The sequence below is a fragment of the Pinus tabuliformis genome, chromosome 2_2 (genome assembly GCF_031772625.1).
Source record: "Pinus tabuliformis cultivar Carrire ecotype Pingquan chromosome 2_2, CPIR1, whole genome shotgun sequence".
Lineage (NCBI taxonomy): Eukaryota > Viridiplantae > Streptophyta > Pinopsida > Pinales > Pinaceae > Pinus > Pinus tabuliformis.
The window spans coordinates 266907599-266922825 of record NC_142300.1 but is presented as its reverse complement, the minus strand read 5'-3'; positions in this window follow the sequence as shown (position 1 = coordinate 266922825).

The window sequence follows — 15227 nt, the reverse complement described above, 5'->3', positions numbered from 1 at the left end:
AACTCTCTTCCCTTAATTGTTTTGACATCAATTAGGTCTTGCATCCATTGTCCTTTTAGTTACAAGTAAATACATGACAATAACCATGACAATAACCAGTCATATAACCATGCTTATAACCAGCATTATGTTGAAAATAACAACAAGAAATGTTAAAAATAACATCAAGAAAAATCCTAATTTAATTTGTCCTTGAATTAAATTCGGAATTAAATTGTAATTTATTCACATAGCAACTTGTAACAATTAAATAAGTTAAGTTGACTTAGTTGGATCAGTAAATTCGAGTTGGGAGTATATCTAGAGTCATGTACAATGATCCCTAAATTTTAGGGGCCCAGGTTGAGTTCTTATTGAGTTGTAATTATTTAATTCAGTTTAACTGAGTTAAATGCAGTTAAACTAGTTCTAACTCATGGGGAACTAATGAGAGGTCAAGTGAATTAATTTGGATTTAATTCACATGCAGTGATCAATAAGATAACTAATAATTCACTCATAAATAACTCATGCATGTCAGTTTTGAAAAATACCCAGTCAAGCTTAGAGTTCAGGGAAATGTACTATTAGTTGTAAAATCATCTAAATTAAACTGATGATGCATGCAATAAAAGGAAGGCCTATGGATGGATTGCGCAGTTATGATTGAGAAATTTCCCAATTAAATATGGGATAATTCCCAAGGGAACAACACAAGGAAGTAGGAGCTTGGCAGACAATAGATTTGGCTAAGTATTGGCTTGAGCTGGTTTTTGAAGCAGTGAGTGAGATTGTACTTGTGCAGAGATTGTTTGGGTTAAACAAGAATTGTATTTTCTTCTTAGATCTTCTGGTTAATGCAATATACAGATAGTACAGGTTTTTAGCTGTGGCTTTCCCTAAAAAATTATTTTTTATGTGTGATTGAAATTCTTCCTTTTTCTGCTTCGTGATTTCATCGATAATTTTTGTTTCCGCTGATGAGTTGAGTAGATTCAATTCAATTGTTTTATCATATCACAATCTGTAGTTTGAATCTACAATAAAAATCTACATGGCATCAGATCTGAAATCACTATAGAAGAGGAGAATACGAGTTTGTTGTGCAAGTGAAATCGAATTTGCAGTTTCATACTTCAGAGCCAGCAGGATGTCATTCTACGGATTGAGACTTGAGTATGCCCTTGAGGGTAGCTCAAATTACATAGCTTGGAAGGACATGATGGAGGTAGTGTTGGAAGACAATGGGCTAAAGGAATTCATAGATCATGATATCCCAAAGCCTCCAACATCTGATGCTAAAGATATGATAGAGTGGAGAAAGTGTGTGGCAAAGGTGAGAAGGATTATCCTAGAAGGAGTTCAAGATCATATTGTCTCAAATCTCCACGGTAAGAAAACTCCATTTGCAATGTGGAAGACCTTGACGAACCTGTTTCAAAACAATAGTGATCACAGGAAGTTGGCACTGAAGGATAAACTCAGAAACATCAAGATGGAGAAGGGCGATACAATATCAAAGTACTTGACCAAGTTCACCCAATGTCTGAATGAGCTTGGAAGTGTTGGTGTTACTATGGCAAAAGACAATATGGTGAGCCTAGCACTTCTAGGACTTCCTAGGAGCTGGCACAACTACTAGGACTTAGTTAATGGGAGGGAGAAGCTACTAGACTAGGAACGATTGTGGTCTGACTTGGTACGAGATGAGATTCGACGAAACATCAAAGCTGGGACCTCATCCAAAGAAGTGGAAGTGGAATTTGCATTAGTCAGAAAAGAAAATAAATCCAAGGGAAAGAAATCCCAAGGTGAGGAGGGCGGTAAGAAGAAGGACTTGTCGAACATCAAGTGTTTTCATTGTCACGATTTCAGGCACTATGCCACAAAATTCCCACAGAAGAAAGAAAGCAAGAAGGATCCTGCAGTAGTAGTAGTAGGTGAAGCTCTAGCTTCACAATTCGAACTTGATTTCACTCTCATTGCATGCATGGAAAGCACTGTAATGGGAAGCATGTGGTATCTCGACAGCAGTGCCTCATTCCATATGACGGGGAATAGAGATCTCTTTAGTGACTTGGAGGAGAAAGACCTCAAGCAGAACATAGAGTTTGGAGATGATGGGAGGTATAGCATGACCAACATCGGTACTGTTACTTTTTAGAGGGAGTTTGGCTCCCCTCTCAAACTAACAGATGTTATGTATGTTCCAGGACTAGAGAAGAAACTTGTTTCCGTCGTGATAATGGAAGAATGTGGCTACGATGTGATTTTTAGCAAAGGAAAGGTTTTCCTTAGACACATCGCCACCAGACAAGTGAAACAAATCGGTGTGACAGTCAAAAACCTGTATGCTCTTGAGGTACAATATGCATGCAAAGCCTTGAGGAGCAAGGGAAAGGTTAAAGACTTGGTGGTTGAGAGGGAGCATGAATTACCTCTCAACATGCGACCTTGGAAGCAACCTCAGAAGCAGCCTCAACAAGTTGTGGAGCAACCACAATTGGAGAAACAGAGAAGAGATTGAGTGGAGACATCCACTCAAGCAGAGACCTCCAGTAGGGGGGAATTTCGAGCCAAGTGGGCGGAGGGAGTACATGCAGCCATACCTCCAGGTGTGAAGAAGGGCGAAGTGAAACCTTAGTCCAAGAGTTTCAGAAATTGGGTAGGATCCATTGAGGTGTTTTTTGTCTCATGGATCATTACCTTGCTATGGGGGGGCACAATATTCAGTAGCAGGAGGATCAATTCCAGTCAGATACTGAGGAGTGCAAAGTAGTGTTGATAGTAGAGTAGGAGGCTCAATAGCAGAGTCAACAACATCATAGTTTTTCCCAGTAGACAATTGCAAACACAGTTGATTCAATTTATTTTGTTTGGATGCTTCTTGGTTGCAGATGCTGCAGTAGCAACAACAACAGTGACAAGAGTTGCATGCTAAACATTCCAAAGGTATCGGATCGGGATAGAGTTGAATTCCTTTCTTGTTGAGAGGGAGCGTTGAAAATAACAACAAGAAATGTTAAAAATAGCATCAAGAAAAATCCTTATTTGATTTGTCCTTGAATTAAATTGTAATTCTATTCTCATAGCAACTTGTAACAGTGAACTATGTTAAGTTGACTTAGTTGGATCAATAAATTTGAGTTGGGATTCTATCTAGTTTCATGTAGAGTGATCCCTAAATTTTAGGTGCCCAGGTTGAGTTCTTATTGAGTTGTAATTATTTAATTCAGTTTAACTGAGTTAAATTCAATTTAACTGAGTTAAATTCAGTTTAACTAGTTCTAACTGATGGAGGAACTAGTGAGAGGTCAAGTGAATTAAGTTGGATTTAATTCACATGCAATGATTAATCAAATAACTGATAATTCACTCATAAATAACTCATGTATGTAAGTTCTGAAAAAGACCCTGTTGAGATTAGAGTTCAAGGACAATGTACTATAAGTTGTAAAATCATTTAAATTAAACCGATGATGCATGCAATAAGAGGAAGGCATATGGATGGATTGCGCAGTTATGAGTGAGGAATTTCCCAATTAAATATGGGTTGATTCCCATGGGAATAACGCAAGGAAATAGGAGCTTGGCAGGCAACATATTTGGCTAAGTATTGGCTTGAGTTGGTTTGTGAAGCAGTGAGTGAGATTGTATTTGTGTAGAGATTGTTTGGGTTGAACAAGCATTACATTTTCTTCTCAGATCTTCTAGTTAATGCAATATATAGATAGTAGGGGTTTTTAGTTGTGGCTTTCCCCAGAAAAATATTGTGTTATGTGTGATTTAAATTCTTCCTTTTTCTGCTTCATGATTTCATCAATCGATTTTTGTTTCTATTGATGAGTAAATTAGATTCAAGTCAATTGATTTGGCATATCACAAACTGCAGTTTGAATCTACAATAAAAATTCTAATTTCCCTTAATTGTTTTGACATCAATTAGGTCTTGCATGCATTATCCGTTTAGTTACAAGTAAACACATTAAATAACCATGACAATAACCAGTCATATAACCATGCTTATAACCAACATTAAACAGTGAAAATAACAATGAGATAACAGCCATTAAAGCCTCATATTAACAAGTAGAAAGGCAAGAGAAATTAACTTTTATTAAACATAGGCAAAGCCGACCAAGTTTAGGACTTCCACGTACCACCCGACCATAGACATGGCTGAACCAAATCTTTCTTTCATCCATTCACCCTCATGCCATATTCCAAGCATGAATGTGGGATCTCATGGATAAACCAATCAAAAAACAATGAAGGGAATCCAAAGGTTACGCCACCTCCACCCTCACCAAACTGTTATCTCACAAAAATCGGCACTAAGATCACAAAACCGGCACCGAGCTAGGAATTCCTCCGGACTCCATCACTATCCTTAAGGAATTTTTTCTCTCCTTATCTCTTAGGCTTTATCACAATCCACACTGGATCACAAGGCCCTAAACCGAGACACCAATATCTCAGGTTTTGCCGCAATCCACACCGGATCACTAGGCCCTAAACCGAGACTCCACCCTTAGGCTTTACCATGTGTCCCACCAAAACTAGTCAAGAGATTCTTAGGCCTTTGGGAATTTTCCTGAGACCACCTCCGTCCTAGAGTTTGAAACCATTCGGTAATTCCAAAGCTCAAAATTGAGAAAACAATACCATCACACCATGACCATCCGAAAAAAGGCAAGGCTAGGCTAAAAACAACTGTCATAACCAGGCAAAACCATGCCACCGACAACAAAAGAACCATATACCGACATGCAAAGCCATGCATGTCAAAACCAACTAGGAAATCACACATGCAATATGTTACCTGCAAGTATTCCTGTGAAGCTGCTTGAACCTGCTCTTCCTTGCCTTATCTTTGCCTTCCTTCCTTTCCTTCGCTTGATTTTTCCTTCCTTGCTCCAAAGCTATAGTGCTCTAAGAAAACTCTAAATGTCTAAGAGTGTGTGAGAGAGAGAGAATAATGAGAGAGCTCCAAAACGAAACTGACAAAATGTTACAAATTGATCCTCACAAGCCTTTTTATCAATGAGGCCTTTATTTTATTCATTTTCCATTATTTTCCTTCATTTTCCTACTCACACGCAACCTATGACCTTTCACCTCCCTTTTCTCCTATTTTCCTTTACTTCATAAATAAATGTGCCAAAAATTCCTTTTAATGCCTTATCCATTGCCTTTACCAATTTACCTTAGCCATAAACACATCCAGTGATGCCCACTAAGATATCTTTGCCCAACATTCAGCGTGGAATAAGTGTCCCTTAATCGTGGTTTTATTTTGTCTTTATTAACTTTTATTACATGAACTTTTAACCAGGGGTTGTTACAGGACCATAACCTCCTTTCTTAATGTATTTGTCCCAAGTCAATATCTTGATTTCAAGGACTGGCCAACCAAAGCACTCGATCTTTAAGGGCTTAAACCATTTCCAAATACACGTATGCCACCATTTTTCCTAAACAACCACAGAGGAATAAGATATTGCTTCATATGCTTCGTTAATTGTTACTTGACTAGTGGACACATTCCAACTCCATACCATTTCATATTCTTCTTTATGTAAAATAAATACCACGATGTGAAAACCCATTTATACATATGTTCTAGTCCTCTACAAAGATTCCTTGAAGTCCCAAATCACTACCTTGTAACCAACAAATGATTGTTTCGTCTGTTGTAAGTTTTTTTATTTAAGACAAAAATATGAAACCAATTATGTTTAAAAGAAGAACAAGATCCAAGGGTGACATGTAGAATTCCTCTCCTCCAGTAAATGGATCAAAACCCCGAAGGATGCTTTTTCCATCTTCAACCTTCCATGCCAAGCATTCTCTAATCAAAGGAAAATAGTTCGTTAAATCCCTCTAGTTGTTTGAAGGACATGAATTAAGTCTACAAGGTTTCCTAGTCCAATCAGTAAGTGATAATTTCTTAGAGTATTTGGATATCATGACTTCACTCCAAAGACCAACCCCAATTATTACTTTCCACAAACTATTCATACATGGAGCTTTCCCAAACCAAATATATTTTTAAAGCCCTAGCCCCTAGCATTTTTTGAAGTGATAAACTCTCCCAACTGACTAAATGGACTCCTTCCTTAGCTTTATTTCTAGACCATAAGAAGTTGAACATTCTTTAGCTAATTGAGTTTAAGATGTACTTGGGAATCTTTGACATAGAAAGCCAATAAACAAGTATTATTTCTAGGACACATTTAATGAGTGTCATCCTACCAAGAAGAGATGGCCATATGAAACACCAGTTTTCCACTTTCTTTTCCACTTTTTTAGAAGCCAAAACCAATATGCCTTCCAATAATTATTTGGCTTTAGAAAGTAACCCAATTACAAAAAAACCAAATCAATAGAGCCATGTTGGAGAGGTAGCAATGATACTATTTTGTATAACGTTTATTCTTCTACCAAATGAGTTAAGAAGCAGGGTTTTTGACCAATGATTTCCATTCCATATGCCTCACAAAAAAAACTGAAGAATTTCTTTAATGGATGACCATTCTTCCACAAATTCTCTCCCAAATAGAAACACATCGTCCACAAACAATAGATGACTTATAAAAATCCTTGAAACCACCTTTACCCCTTTGATCTTGTCATCCCTTTGAGCCTTCCCAATCAATATACTGAAGCCTTTCATGACTGATAGAAACAATTGAGGTGATAGAGGACACCCTTGTTTTAAACCCCTATAGCTTCTAAGAAACCAAAAAGATATCCATTGATAAGAACAACAAAATTAACTAAAGATATACACCCCATTATCTAGTCAATTACCTTAAGGCCCAAGCCAATTTGTAAAAGTACATGTCTCAAGAGTCCTTAATCCACTCCATCACAGGCTCTTACTAGGTCCAATTTCAGAACTAAAGCTTCCAACTTGTTAACTTTGATTGAATGTAGACATTCCTGTGCAACTCCCACAACATCCAAAATTTAACGATTTGCTAGAAAACCAAAATTGTTCATTCATCATGCACTCAACTAGCTTACTTTTGATTTGATTAGCAATCACTTTGGCATTGGTTTTGTAGATAATATTACACAAAATAATTGGCCTAAAATAATTGAAAGAGGAGGGATTAGAGCATTTGGTAATTAGTGTAACAAAAGTTGCATTGAGAGTACTAGACACTTTCCCAATAATTCTAGCCTCCTCCAAAACAACCAACAACTTTGGACCCAAGATATAAAAAAACCTTAGAAATAATTTTATAATCCATCCATCTGGACTTAGACTCTTAAATTTAGCAATTGCTTTTAAGATATCCTCAACTTATGTCAAGGAGACAAGCCTTCCAATAATCTGGGAGTCTATTGCTGAGAAGAAATGAGGATAGTTTTGTATAACCATCAATTGAGCTCCAATAATGTTTGAATCAAACGCCTCAAAAATACCAGAGAAGTGGTCCAATGTAGCCTTCTCCACATCCTTTTGTGAAGAGATAACACCACCCAAACCATCTTTTATCTCTTAAATAGAACTAATGTTCCTTCTATGTGTTGTAAACTTATGGAAAAATGGGGTATGATTCTCTCCCCAAGCAATCCAAATAGGCCGACTTTTTAGCCTCCAAGTTTCTTCTTCTAGTTTTAAGATTCTTACTTCCCTTTCCTCCAAACATTTTACCTTAGCTTTCTCTTCTTCTGATAAAACCCCTGATACACAATCATAAAACTTTGTATCGATCAACTCTTTAATAGGTAGTAAGTCATGTTTCAGGGTCAACTTTTTGTTTTTCTCCCACCCAATCACTTCTCCTTTAGGTTTCTTTTAGCTTAAACACCAACTTGTCTATGGCTAATAGTCCCTTAAACTCACTCAACTTTGGTCATTTTTCTCTAATCAGTACTAAGAACTCTTCTTCTTCTAACCAAGAGTGGTTAGGATTAAACATGAAGTTTTTCTTAGTTCCATCCAAATCCATTTAATGACATATATGCATATTATTAGAGATACCCACATTCACCACCCAAGATCTGTATGTACTCACGGATATAGCAAGATCTTTAATAACCATAAATCTATAAGGTTTTTTGCCACTCCTGCCACTCTAGTCCTACCATTCCTCCACGTAGGAACTGGTGGGGAGGGTACTATATCAATCAATCCAACATCCTGGAAGATATGGGAGAAATAAACTAATAAAGGGTCTAATCTAGGGCATGTCCCCCAAAACTCACGAGCAAACAAAGTAATATTTAGATCCCCTCCCAAATCAAATACTTCTCCTTTAAGAGCCTTGACTTAGGAAAATCCTCATATAACTATTTTCTTCTAATATATGGCCCATAACAGTTAAGAGTGAGATTGAGTGTATGGTTCAAGGAATGCTAGAGGTGAGCATCATTCAACCTATCCAAAGTGCTTTCTCTTCACTAGTGGTGTGATGGTTATAAAAAAGGAAGGTTCATTGCATATGTGTCCATACTACAAACATCTCAACAAAATAACAATCCAAGATAAATTTATTGTTCTTGTCATTGATGAATTGTTAAATGAATTACACTACACAATTTTCTTTACTAAGTTGGATCTTCGTTCTAGATATCATCAAATCAGAATTAGGCAAGAAGACAATCCCAAAATAACCTTTAGAACACATGAAGGTCATTATGAGTTTTTGGCTATGTCATTTGGACTTACAAATGCACCTTCAACATTTCAAAGCTTGACGAATTCTATTTTCAAACCCCTCCTTAGACAAGTTGGGCTAGTATTTTTTATGACATATTGATTTACAACAAATATTAGGAAGAGCATGTACAACATGTTGACAGGGTCTTGATACTATCGGAAGAGCAACAACTATATGCAAAGCCTTCCAAGTGTGCCTTTGGGTTTCAAGTAGTGGAATATTTGGGTCATATTGTAGCACACGATGGTGTCAAAATGGATCCTAACAAAATCAAAGCTATGAGGCAATGGCCAATTCTAAATACCTTAAAGAAACTCATAGGATTATTAGGATTGACAAGATATTACCACAAATTTGCTAGGAATTGTGGTCAAATAGTAGCACCTCTAACAAATTATTAAAGAAGGAAGCATTTTCTTGGAATAAAGAAGCAAGCAAGGCGTTTAAAGAACTTAAAGAGACCATGTGTACAACTCATGTACTGGTGACACCTGACTTCACAAAAATATTCATTGTGGAGTGTGATGCCTCGGGCCATTTCATTGGTGTAGTTTTGATGCAAGAAGGAAGGCCTTTGCCTTTGAAAGTAGTGAACTTAAAGGAAAGAACTTACTCAAACCCATTTATGAAAAATAAATGTTGGCCATACTACATGTAGTTAAGAAATCACATCCATACCTAATAGGAAGGAACTTAAAAGTAAAAATAGATCATGATAGTCTCAAGTACTTCTCGAAGCGAAGACTATCTTTGGAAGAACAACAAAAATGGGTCACAAATATGTTGGGTTATGACTTTGAAATTATCTACAAAAAGGGAAAACAAAATATTGTGGTAGATGCACTCTCAAAGAAAGAGGAAGACATAAATGGTTTACTATGTGTTATTTCCATTCCACAATCTGACTAGGTGGAAGAAGCAAGGATATAATGGCAATAAGATGAGAAGATATGCAAGATCATTCAATATCTAGAGGAGGATCCTGAAGCAATAGAAAATTTTACATGGAAAAATGATTTGTTATAGTATCAATATCACTTATACTTATGTAAGAATTTTCAACTCAAATAGAAGGTCCTTTGGGAATTACACACTTCTCCTATAGGAGGACATTCAGGGTTCTTGAAGACATACCATAGGATCAAGTTTTTTTTGGGGGGGGATGGTCTTAAAGTAGACATGCACTATTTTATGGCGAAATGTGTGGTATGCTAACAAAATAAAGGAGAGAATATCAAGACCCCAAGTCGCCTTCAACCATTAGCCATACCAAGCTAATGTTGGGAAGAAGTTTCAATGGATTTTATTACATGTTTACCCAAATATGAAGGAAAGAGTTTCATTATGATAGTGGTAGATCAAATGACAAAGTCTACCCACTTTTTCCCTCTTTCTCATCCCTTTAAAGCAAGTATTGTGGCAGGGGCATTCATGGAAACAATTCAAAAGCTACATGGAACACCAAAGATTATTAGAAGTGATAGAGATCAAATTTTCACTGGAAATTTTTGGACTATATTATTTTCTTGTCTACGTACTCAATTGGCTCACAAATCATCTTACCATCCTCAATCTGATGGGAAAAATAAGTTTGGAAATACATGTTTAGAAGGATAGCTATGTTGCTTTGCATATGATAAACATACACAATGGGTCAAATAGTTTCCCTTGACAGAATGGTGGCAAAACACATCCTTCCATACTTCATAAAAAATGTCACCATTTATGGCACTTTATGGATATCATCCTCCATCCATCACATCACCTTTGAAAGGGACTATAATGGCTCAAGCAGTAAAGGACCACATTCAACACCAACAAGAGGTTCTCAAATTCTTGAAGGACAACTTGGTTATGGCACAAAATAGGATGAAGCAACAAGCAGATCAACATCACAGTCAAAGGGAATTTGGAGTGGGAGCTCAAGTATTTGTGAGAATACAACCATATAAATAGATGTCCCTCAAGCAACAAAATAAGGACAATAAATGAGTTATGAGGTATTATGGCCCTTATAATGTGTTGCAGAGGATTGAAAGTATGTCTTATAACTTTGATTTACCTAACTTCATGTGTACATCCAATATTCCTTATTTCATTCTTAATGAAGGTAATTGATGACAAGATCTCAATCCAAACTCTTCTACTAGAGATTAATGGTAGAAGGGAAAATAATAATAGAACCATGTTTTTTTTTAAAACAACGACTAAGCTGTTGAGAAATCGAGCAATTAAGCACCTCATCAAATGGAAGAACCTATCAGTGGAAGAAATGACATGGGAGGATGAGTTTTTCATGCAAAAACATGCACAAATAGCTAGGTGTTGAGGACAACACTTTTTTGAAGGGAAGGGACATGTTGAGCCCTATATAAGCCCCATGTTAACCCTAAAACCCCTTATTAAGCCATAGATATTGAGTGATTACATTTCTATTGTTATATTGTCATGTAAGCTAGAACCCCTCATGGTCCCATTTTACTATAATTGTATCCTTTGTCTCCTATATATATATTAAGGAGACCTAGTCTCAAGATAATCAAATATTGCCCTGTTCACTATATTTATTGTAAAATGAGGCCCCCCCCTCGAAGTGGATTGTAATTATTCGTTTCTTATCATTTTTAAGGCGCAAGGATCATAACAAAGTCTCAAATAAACTAGCTAACCTACACCTTCTCACTTATACCACTACGAGTGATCAAACTTTTAACTTTTGTGAGATCAGGAACTTCTCCTACAATTCCTCAAACCACATATGTGAACATTCCTTTGCAATGTCCCTTTAGTTAACCTCATCCCACTCCAAACTAGATCCTTAATGAAATCACATCTCATAAAACAAACCCAACTAGAAAAAATAAATGGTTCTATAAAATAAAAGAAACCTTGAAAAAATGTAACCTAAATTTTAGCCATTATACTCACAATGTATTGCTCATTCAATATAATAAACCATTACAAAGGAGTGTGAAGAAAATCAAAATAATAAACCTACAAAATATAAGAAAACAATGCACACATAATTTACAACAATATTTCTTTCTATATATACTAGTGCAACCATGTAAAATAAATGGTTGGTAAACAAAGATAGCCATCAAAACACTTACCTCATGATACACTTCACATTGCCAAGATGTTGAAAAGTGTGCAACAAGAAATGCTTGTTGAGAATGCAACAAGATGATGGAGCTTAGTGGAAAGGAGTCGCCTTCACTAAGTGGGCCCGCAGACAAATTATGGCGCAAGTTCTATTTTTGATCCCAGCAGGGATGATCACAGTATGGGTGATCACTGTATGGGTGATCACAATATGAGTGATCACAGTATGGGTGACCACAGTATGAGTGATCAAAGTCTATTTTTAGACTGGCTGTCAAAAATAGAAAAGTCAAATATTATTGTCTCATAATAATATTTGGACTATAAACTTGATCTTATTCTCTTGGAGCACTTCAGGATGAGCTACGGATGTGGTACATGCAGATCCCAGAAGGAAATACGTGGTTACCTATGGGATGACTAATATTTGCATGCAGGACTTCAGTTAGAACTCAAGTGAGTTGAGTTTAGTGGACTGGAGGTGCAGTTGATGGAGTTGTGTTCAGTTTAGCTTTGTTAAACTAGTTGTATTTAGTCTAACTGATCAATAGACTAGAGATGAGTTGGGTGAATTAGTTATTAATTAATTCACAAGTTATTAACTCATAATGCAACTATAGAATACATCAGTTAACTTAGTTGCATGTCAGTGCATGTTCAGTTCAACAGGGACAGGTGTTAGAGGATCAGATTGCTATCAGTTGTGACTATAGCTGTGCATGATGATTTGCACAATCAGAGGGATTGAGTATGCCAATGAATTGGCCAATACCAAGAATTGTAGCCTGTGCTCACGTCCAACACAGTGTGAGTGATTATTTGCAGGTCAAATACGAGTTTGGTAAACCATTCTCATCAATTCTTGAGTAGGTATTGAGCTGTGGAGGCAGGCAAGCAACGGGGAAGATTTGGAGATCAGATCTGAGCTGTATTGTGTGTAGCATGTGGAGATAGTACTGAGTACTTGTGAGGAGTATTGTACTATGTATTGTTACATGATTCAATCACTATAATATACAGATGGTTGGGGTTTTTAGCGAGATGCTTTCCTCGGGAAAATACTGTGTTGATATGTGTGATTGATGCTTCTATGTACGCCTCTGAATGTTTTTGCTTCTGTAAATTGATGATCAATGTAGAGGAGGTTATGTATTATGCATGTTCCGCTTATAAGTGTATAATCGGGATAATCTCTGTGAATATGTGTCATATTATTCAAAATTTCTACATGGTATCGGAGCTAGATTTGTAGAGAATTTGCAAGAAATTCCTACATGGTATCAGAGCTGCTTGATTTGTAGAAGATATTTTTACAGGATATCAAGCGAAGATTGATCATCGGATCTATTATTCAAAAAGTGTTTACATTTTATTTCTTCAGGCAGAGTCTGTAGTCGGGCCAGGTAGCCTCTGGATTCATCCTTCTTTTGGAAGGTGAGATATCCGGTGAATGCCCAGACAGTCAATCTCTGTACAAGAAATACTTTGTTCTCACAAATTCTAGATCGGAAGTGGTTGAGTTTTTGAACTGGTGGAATTCGAATTTAATTCCAAAGCAAGAGATAAAACTCAGAAACATTAAGTGTGAGAATGGAGACAGTATGCCCCAGTATCTCACGAAGTTCACCCAATGCCGGGATGAGCTAGGAAGTGTGGGGGTGACTGTCGGATGAGGATGGTGAGGCTAGCACTCCTTGACCTTCCTAAGAGTTGGCATAGCTACCAGGACTCAGTGAATGGAAGGGAGAAACTGCCAGGATGGGAGAGACTTTGGTCGGATCTTGTGTAGGAGGAGATTAGACGGAGCACCAGAGACGGTTCTTCATCCATGCAGGATGAGGAGAACTGTGCCTTAGCGAGTAAGGTGAAGAAGGGGAAGGAGAAGGGTTCTCTTTCCAAATCCAGTTCTTCCAGTGGTGGGAAGAAGGTTGATAAATCGAAAGTGCGATGCTTTCGTTGTCGTGAGGAGGGTTCATGGGTCAAGAACCTGTATGCTCTTGAGGTTCAAGATGCATCCAAAGCCTTGAGCAGCGAGGCAATTGATGGAGACTTGGTGGTTGAGAGGGAGCATATATTACCTCTCAACATGCAGAGCCAGAAGAAGTCTCAGACGATTGTGGAGGAGCCACGATTGGTGCAGCAGCTTCAGGAGGTTGTGGAGCAGCCACAACAAGGGAAGCTGAGAGGAGATCGAGTAGGGACATCTACTCATTCAGAGACCTCCAGTAGGGGGAAACTTCGAGCCAGGTGGGCTGAGGGATCGCATGCAGCCATACCTCTAGGTAGGAGGTGGGGTGATGTGGATTGATCGTCCTAAGGAGGAGGGGCAAGATCCTTGAGGTACCCAACCTCTTGGATGAGACCTTGCTACGAGAGCCCCAATGTGTAGTAGCAGGAACTGATTGATTGGGTAGAGACAGATGCGGATGGAGCGGCAGAGAGAGCGACAATGCAGGGAATCCCAGGACAGCGCATAGCTAGCAAGCCACAACAATGCGAGAGGCACAAGTGTTTTGCATAGTGCTAGGTGGCACAGAGAGGTGTGCAATGGTGCAAGATGCATGGAGATGTTGCAGTAGTGCAGATGTCAGAGAGGGAGCACTTGTCAGTAGCAGGTAGAGCTTCAACATCAGAGGGTGTTTCTAGCCCAACAGGGAGGTCAGTTGGGAGGTGCAGTGCGGATGCAATGCTGGGAGATAGAACTAGCAGCAGCACAGATGCAGTCAGAGATCAAAGTGATAGAGGCTAGAGCAGTTAGATACTGAAGAGCACAGAGATGCAAAGTTTTCAGTCAATAAAGGCAATAACAGTCAGAGACTTTGATGACAGAGCAAGTGGACCGGCCAGATGTGTTGCATGGAGAACATTCCAGAGTTACAGGATCGGGTTTGAGAGGAAGCCTTTCTTGTTGAGAGGGAGTGTTGAAAAGTGTGCAACAAGAAATGCTTGTTGAAAATGCAACAAGATGATGGAGCTTAGTGGAAAGGAGTCGCCTTCATTAAGTGGGCCCGCAGGCAAATTATGGCGCAAGTTCTATTTTTGATCCCAGCAGGGATGATCACAGTATGGGTGATCACAATATGGGTGATCACAGTATGAGTGATCACAGTATGGGTGACCACAGTATGAGTGATCACAGTATGAGTGATCAAAGTCTATTTTTAGACTGGCTGTCAAAAATAGAAAAGTCAAATATTATTGTCTCATAATAATATTTGGACTATAAACTTGACCTTATTCTCTTGGAGCACTTCAGGATGAGCTACAAATGTGGTACATGCAGATCCCAGAAGGAAATACGTGGTTACCTATGGGATGACTAATATTTGCATGCAGGACTTCAGTCAGAACTCAAGTGAGTTGAGTTTAGTGGACTGGAGGTGCAGTTGATGGAGTTGTGTTCAGTTTAGCTTTGTTAAACTAGTCGTATTTAGTCTAACTGATCAATAGACTAGAGATGAGTTGGGT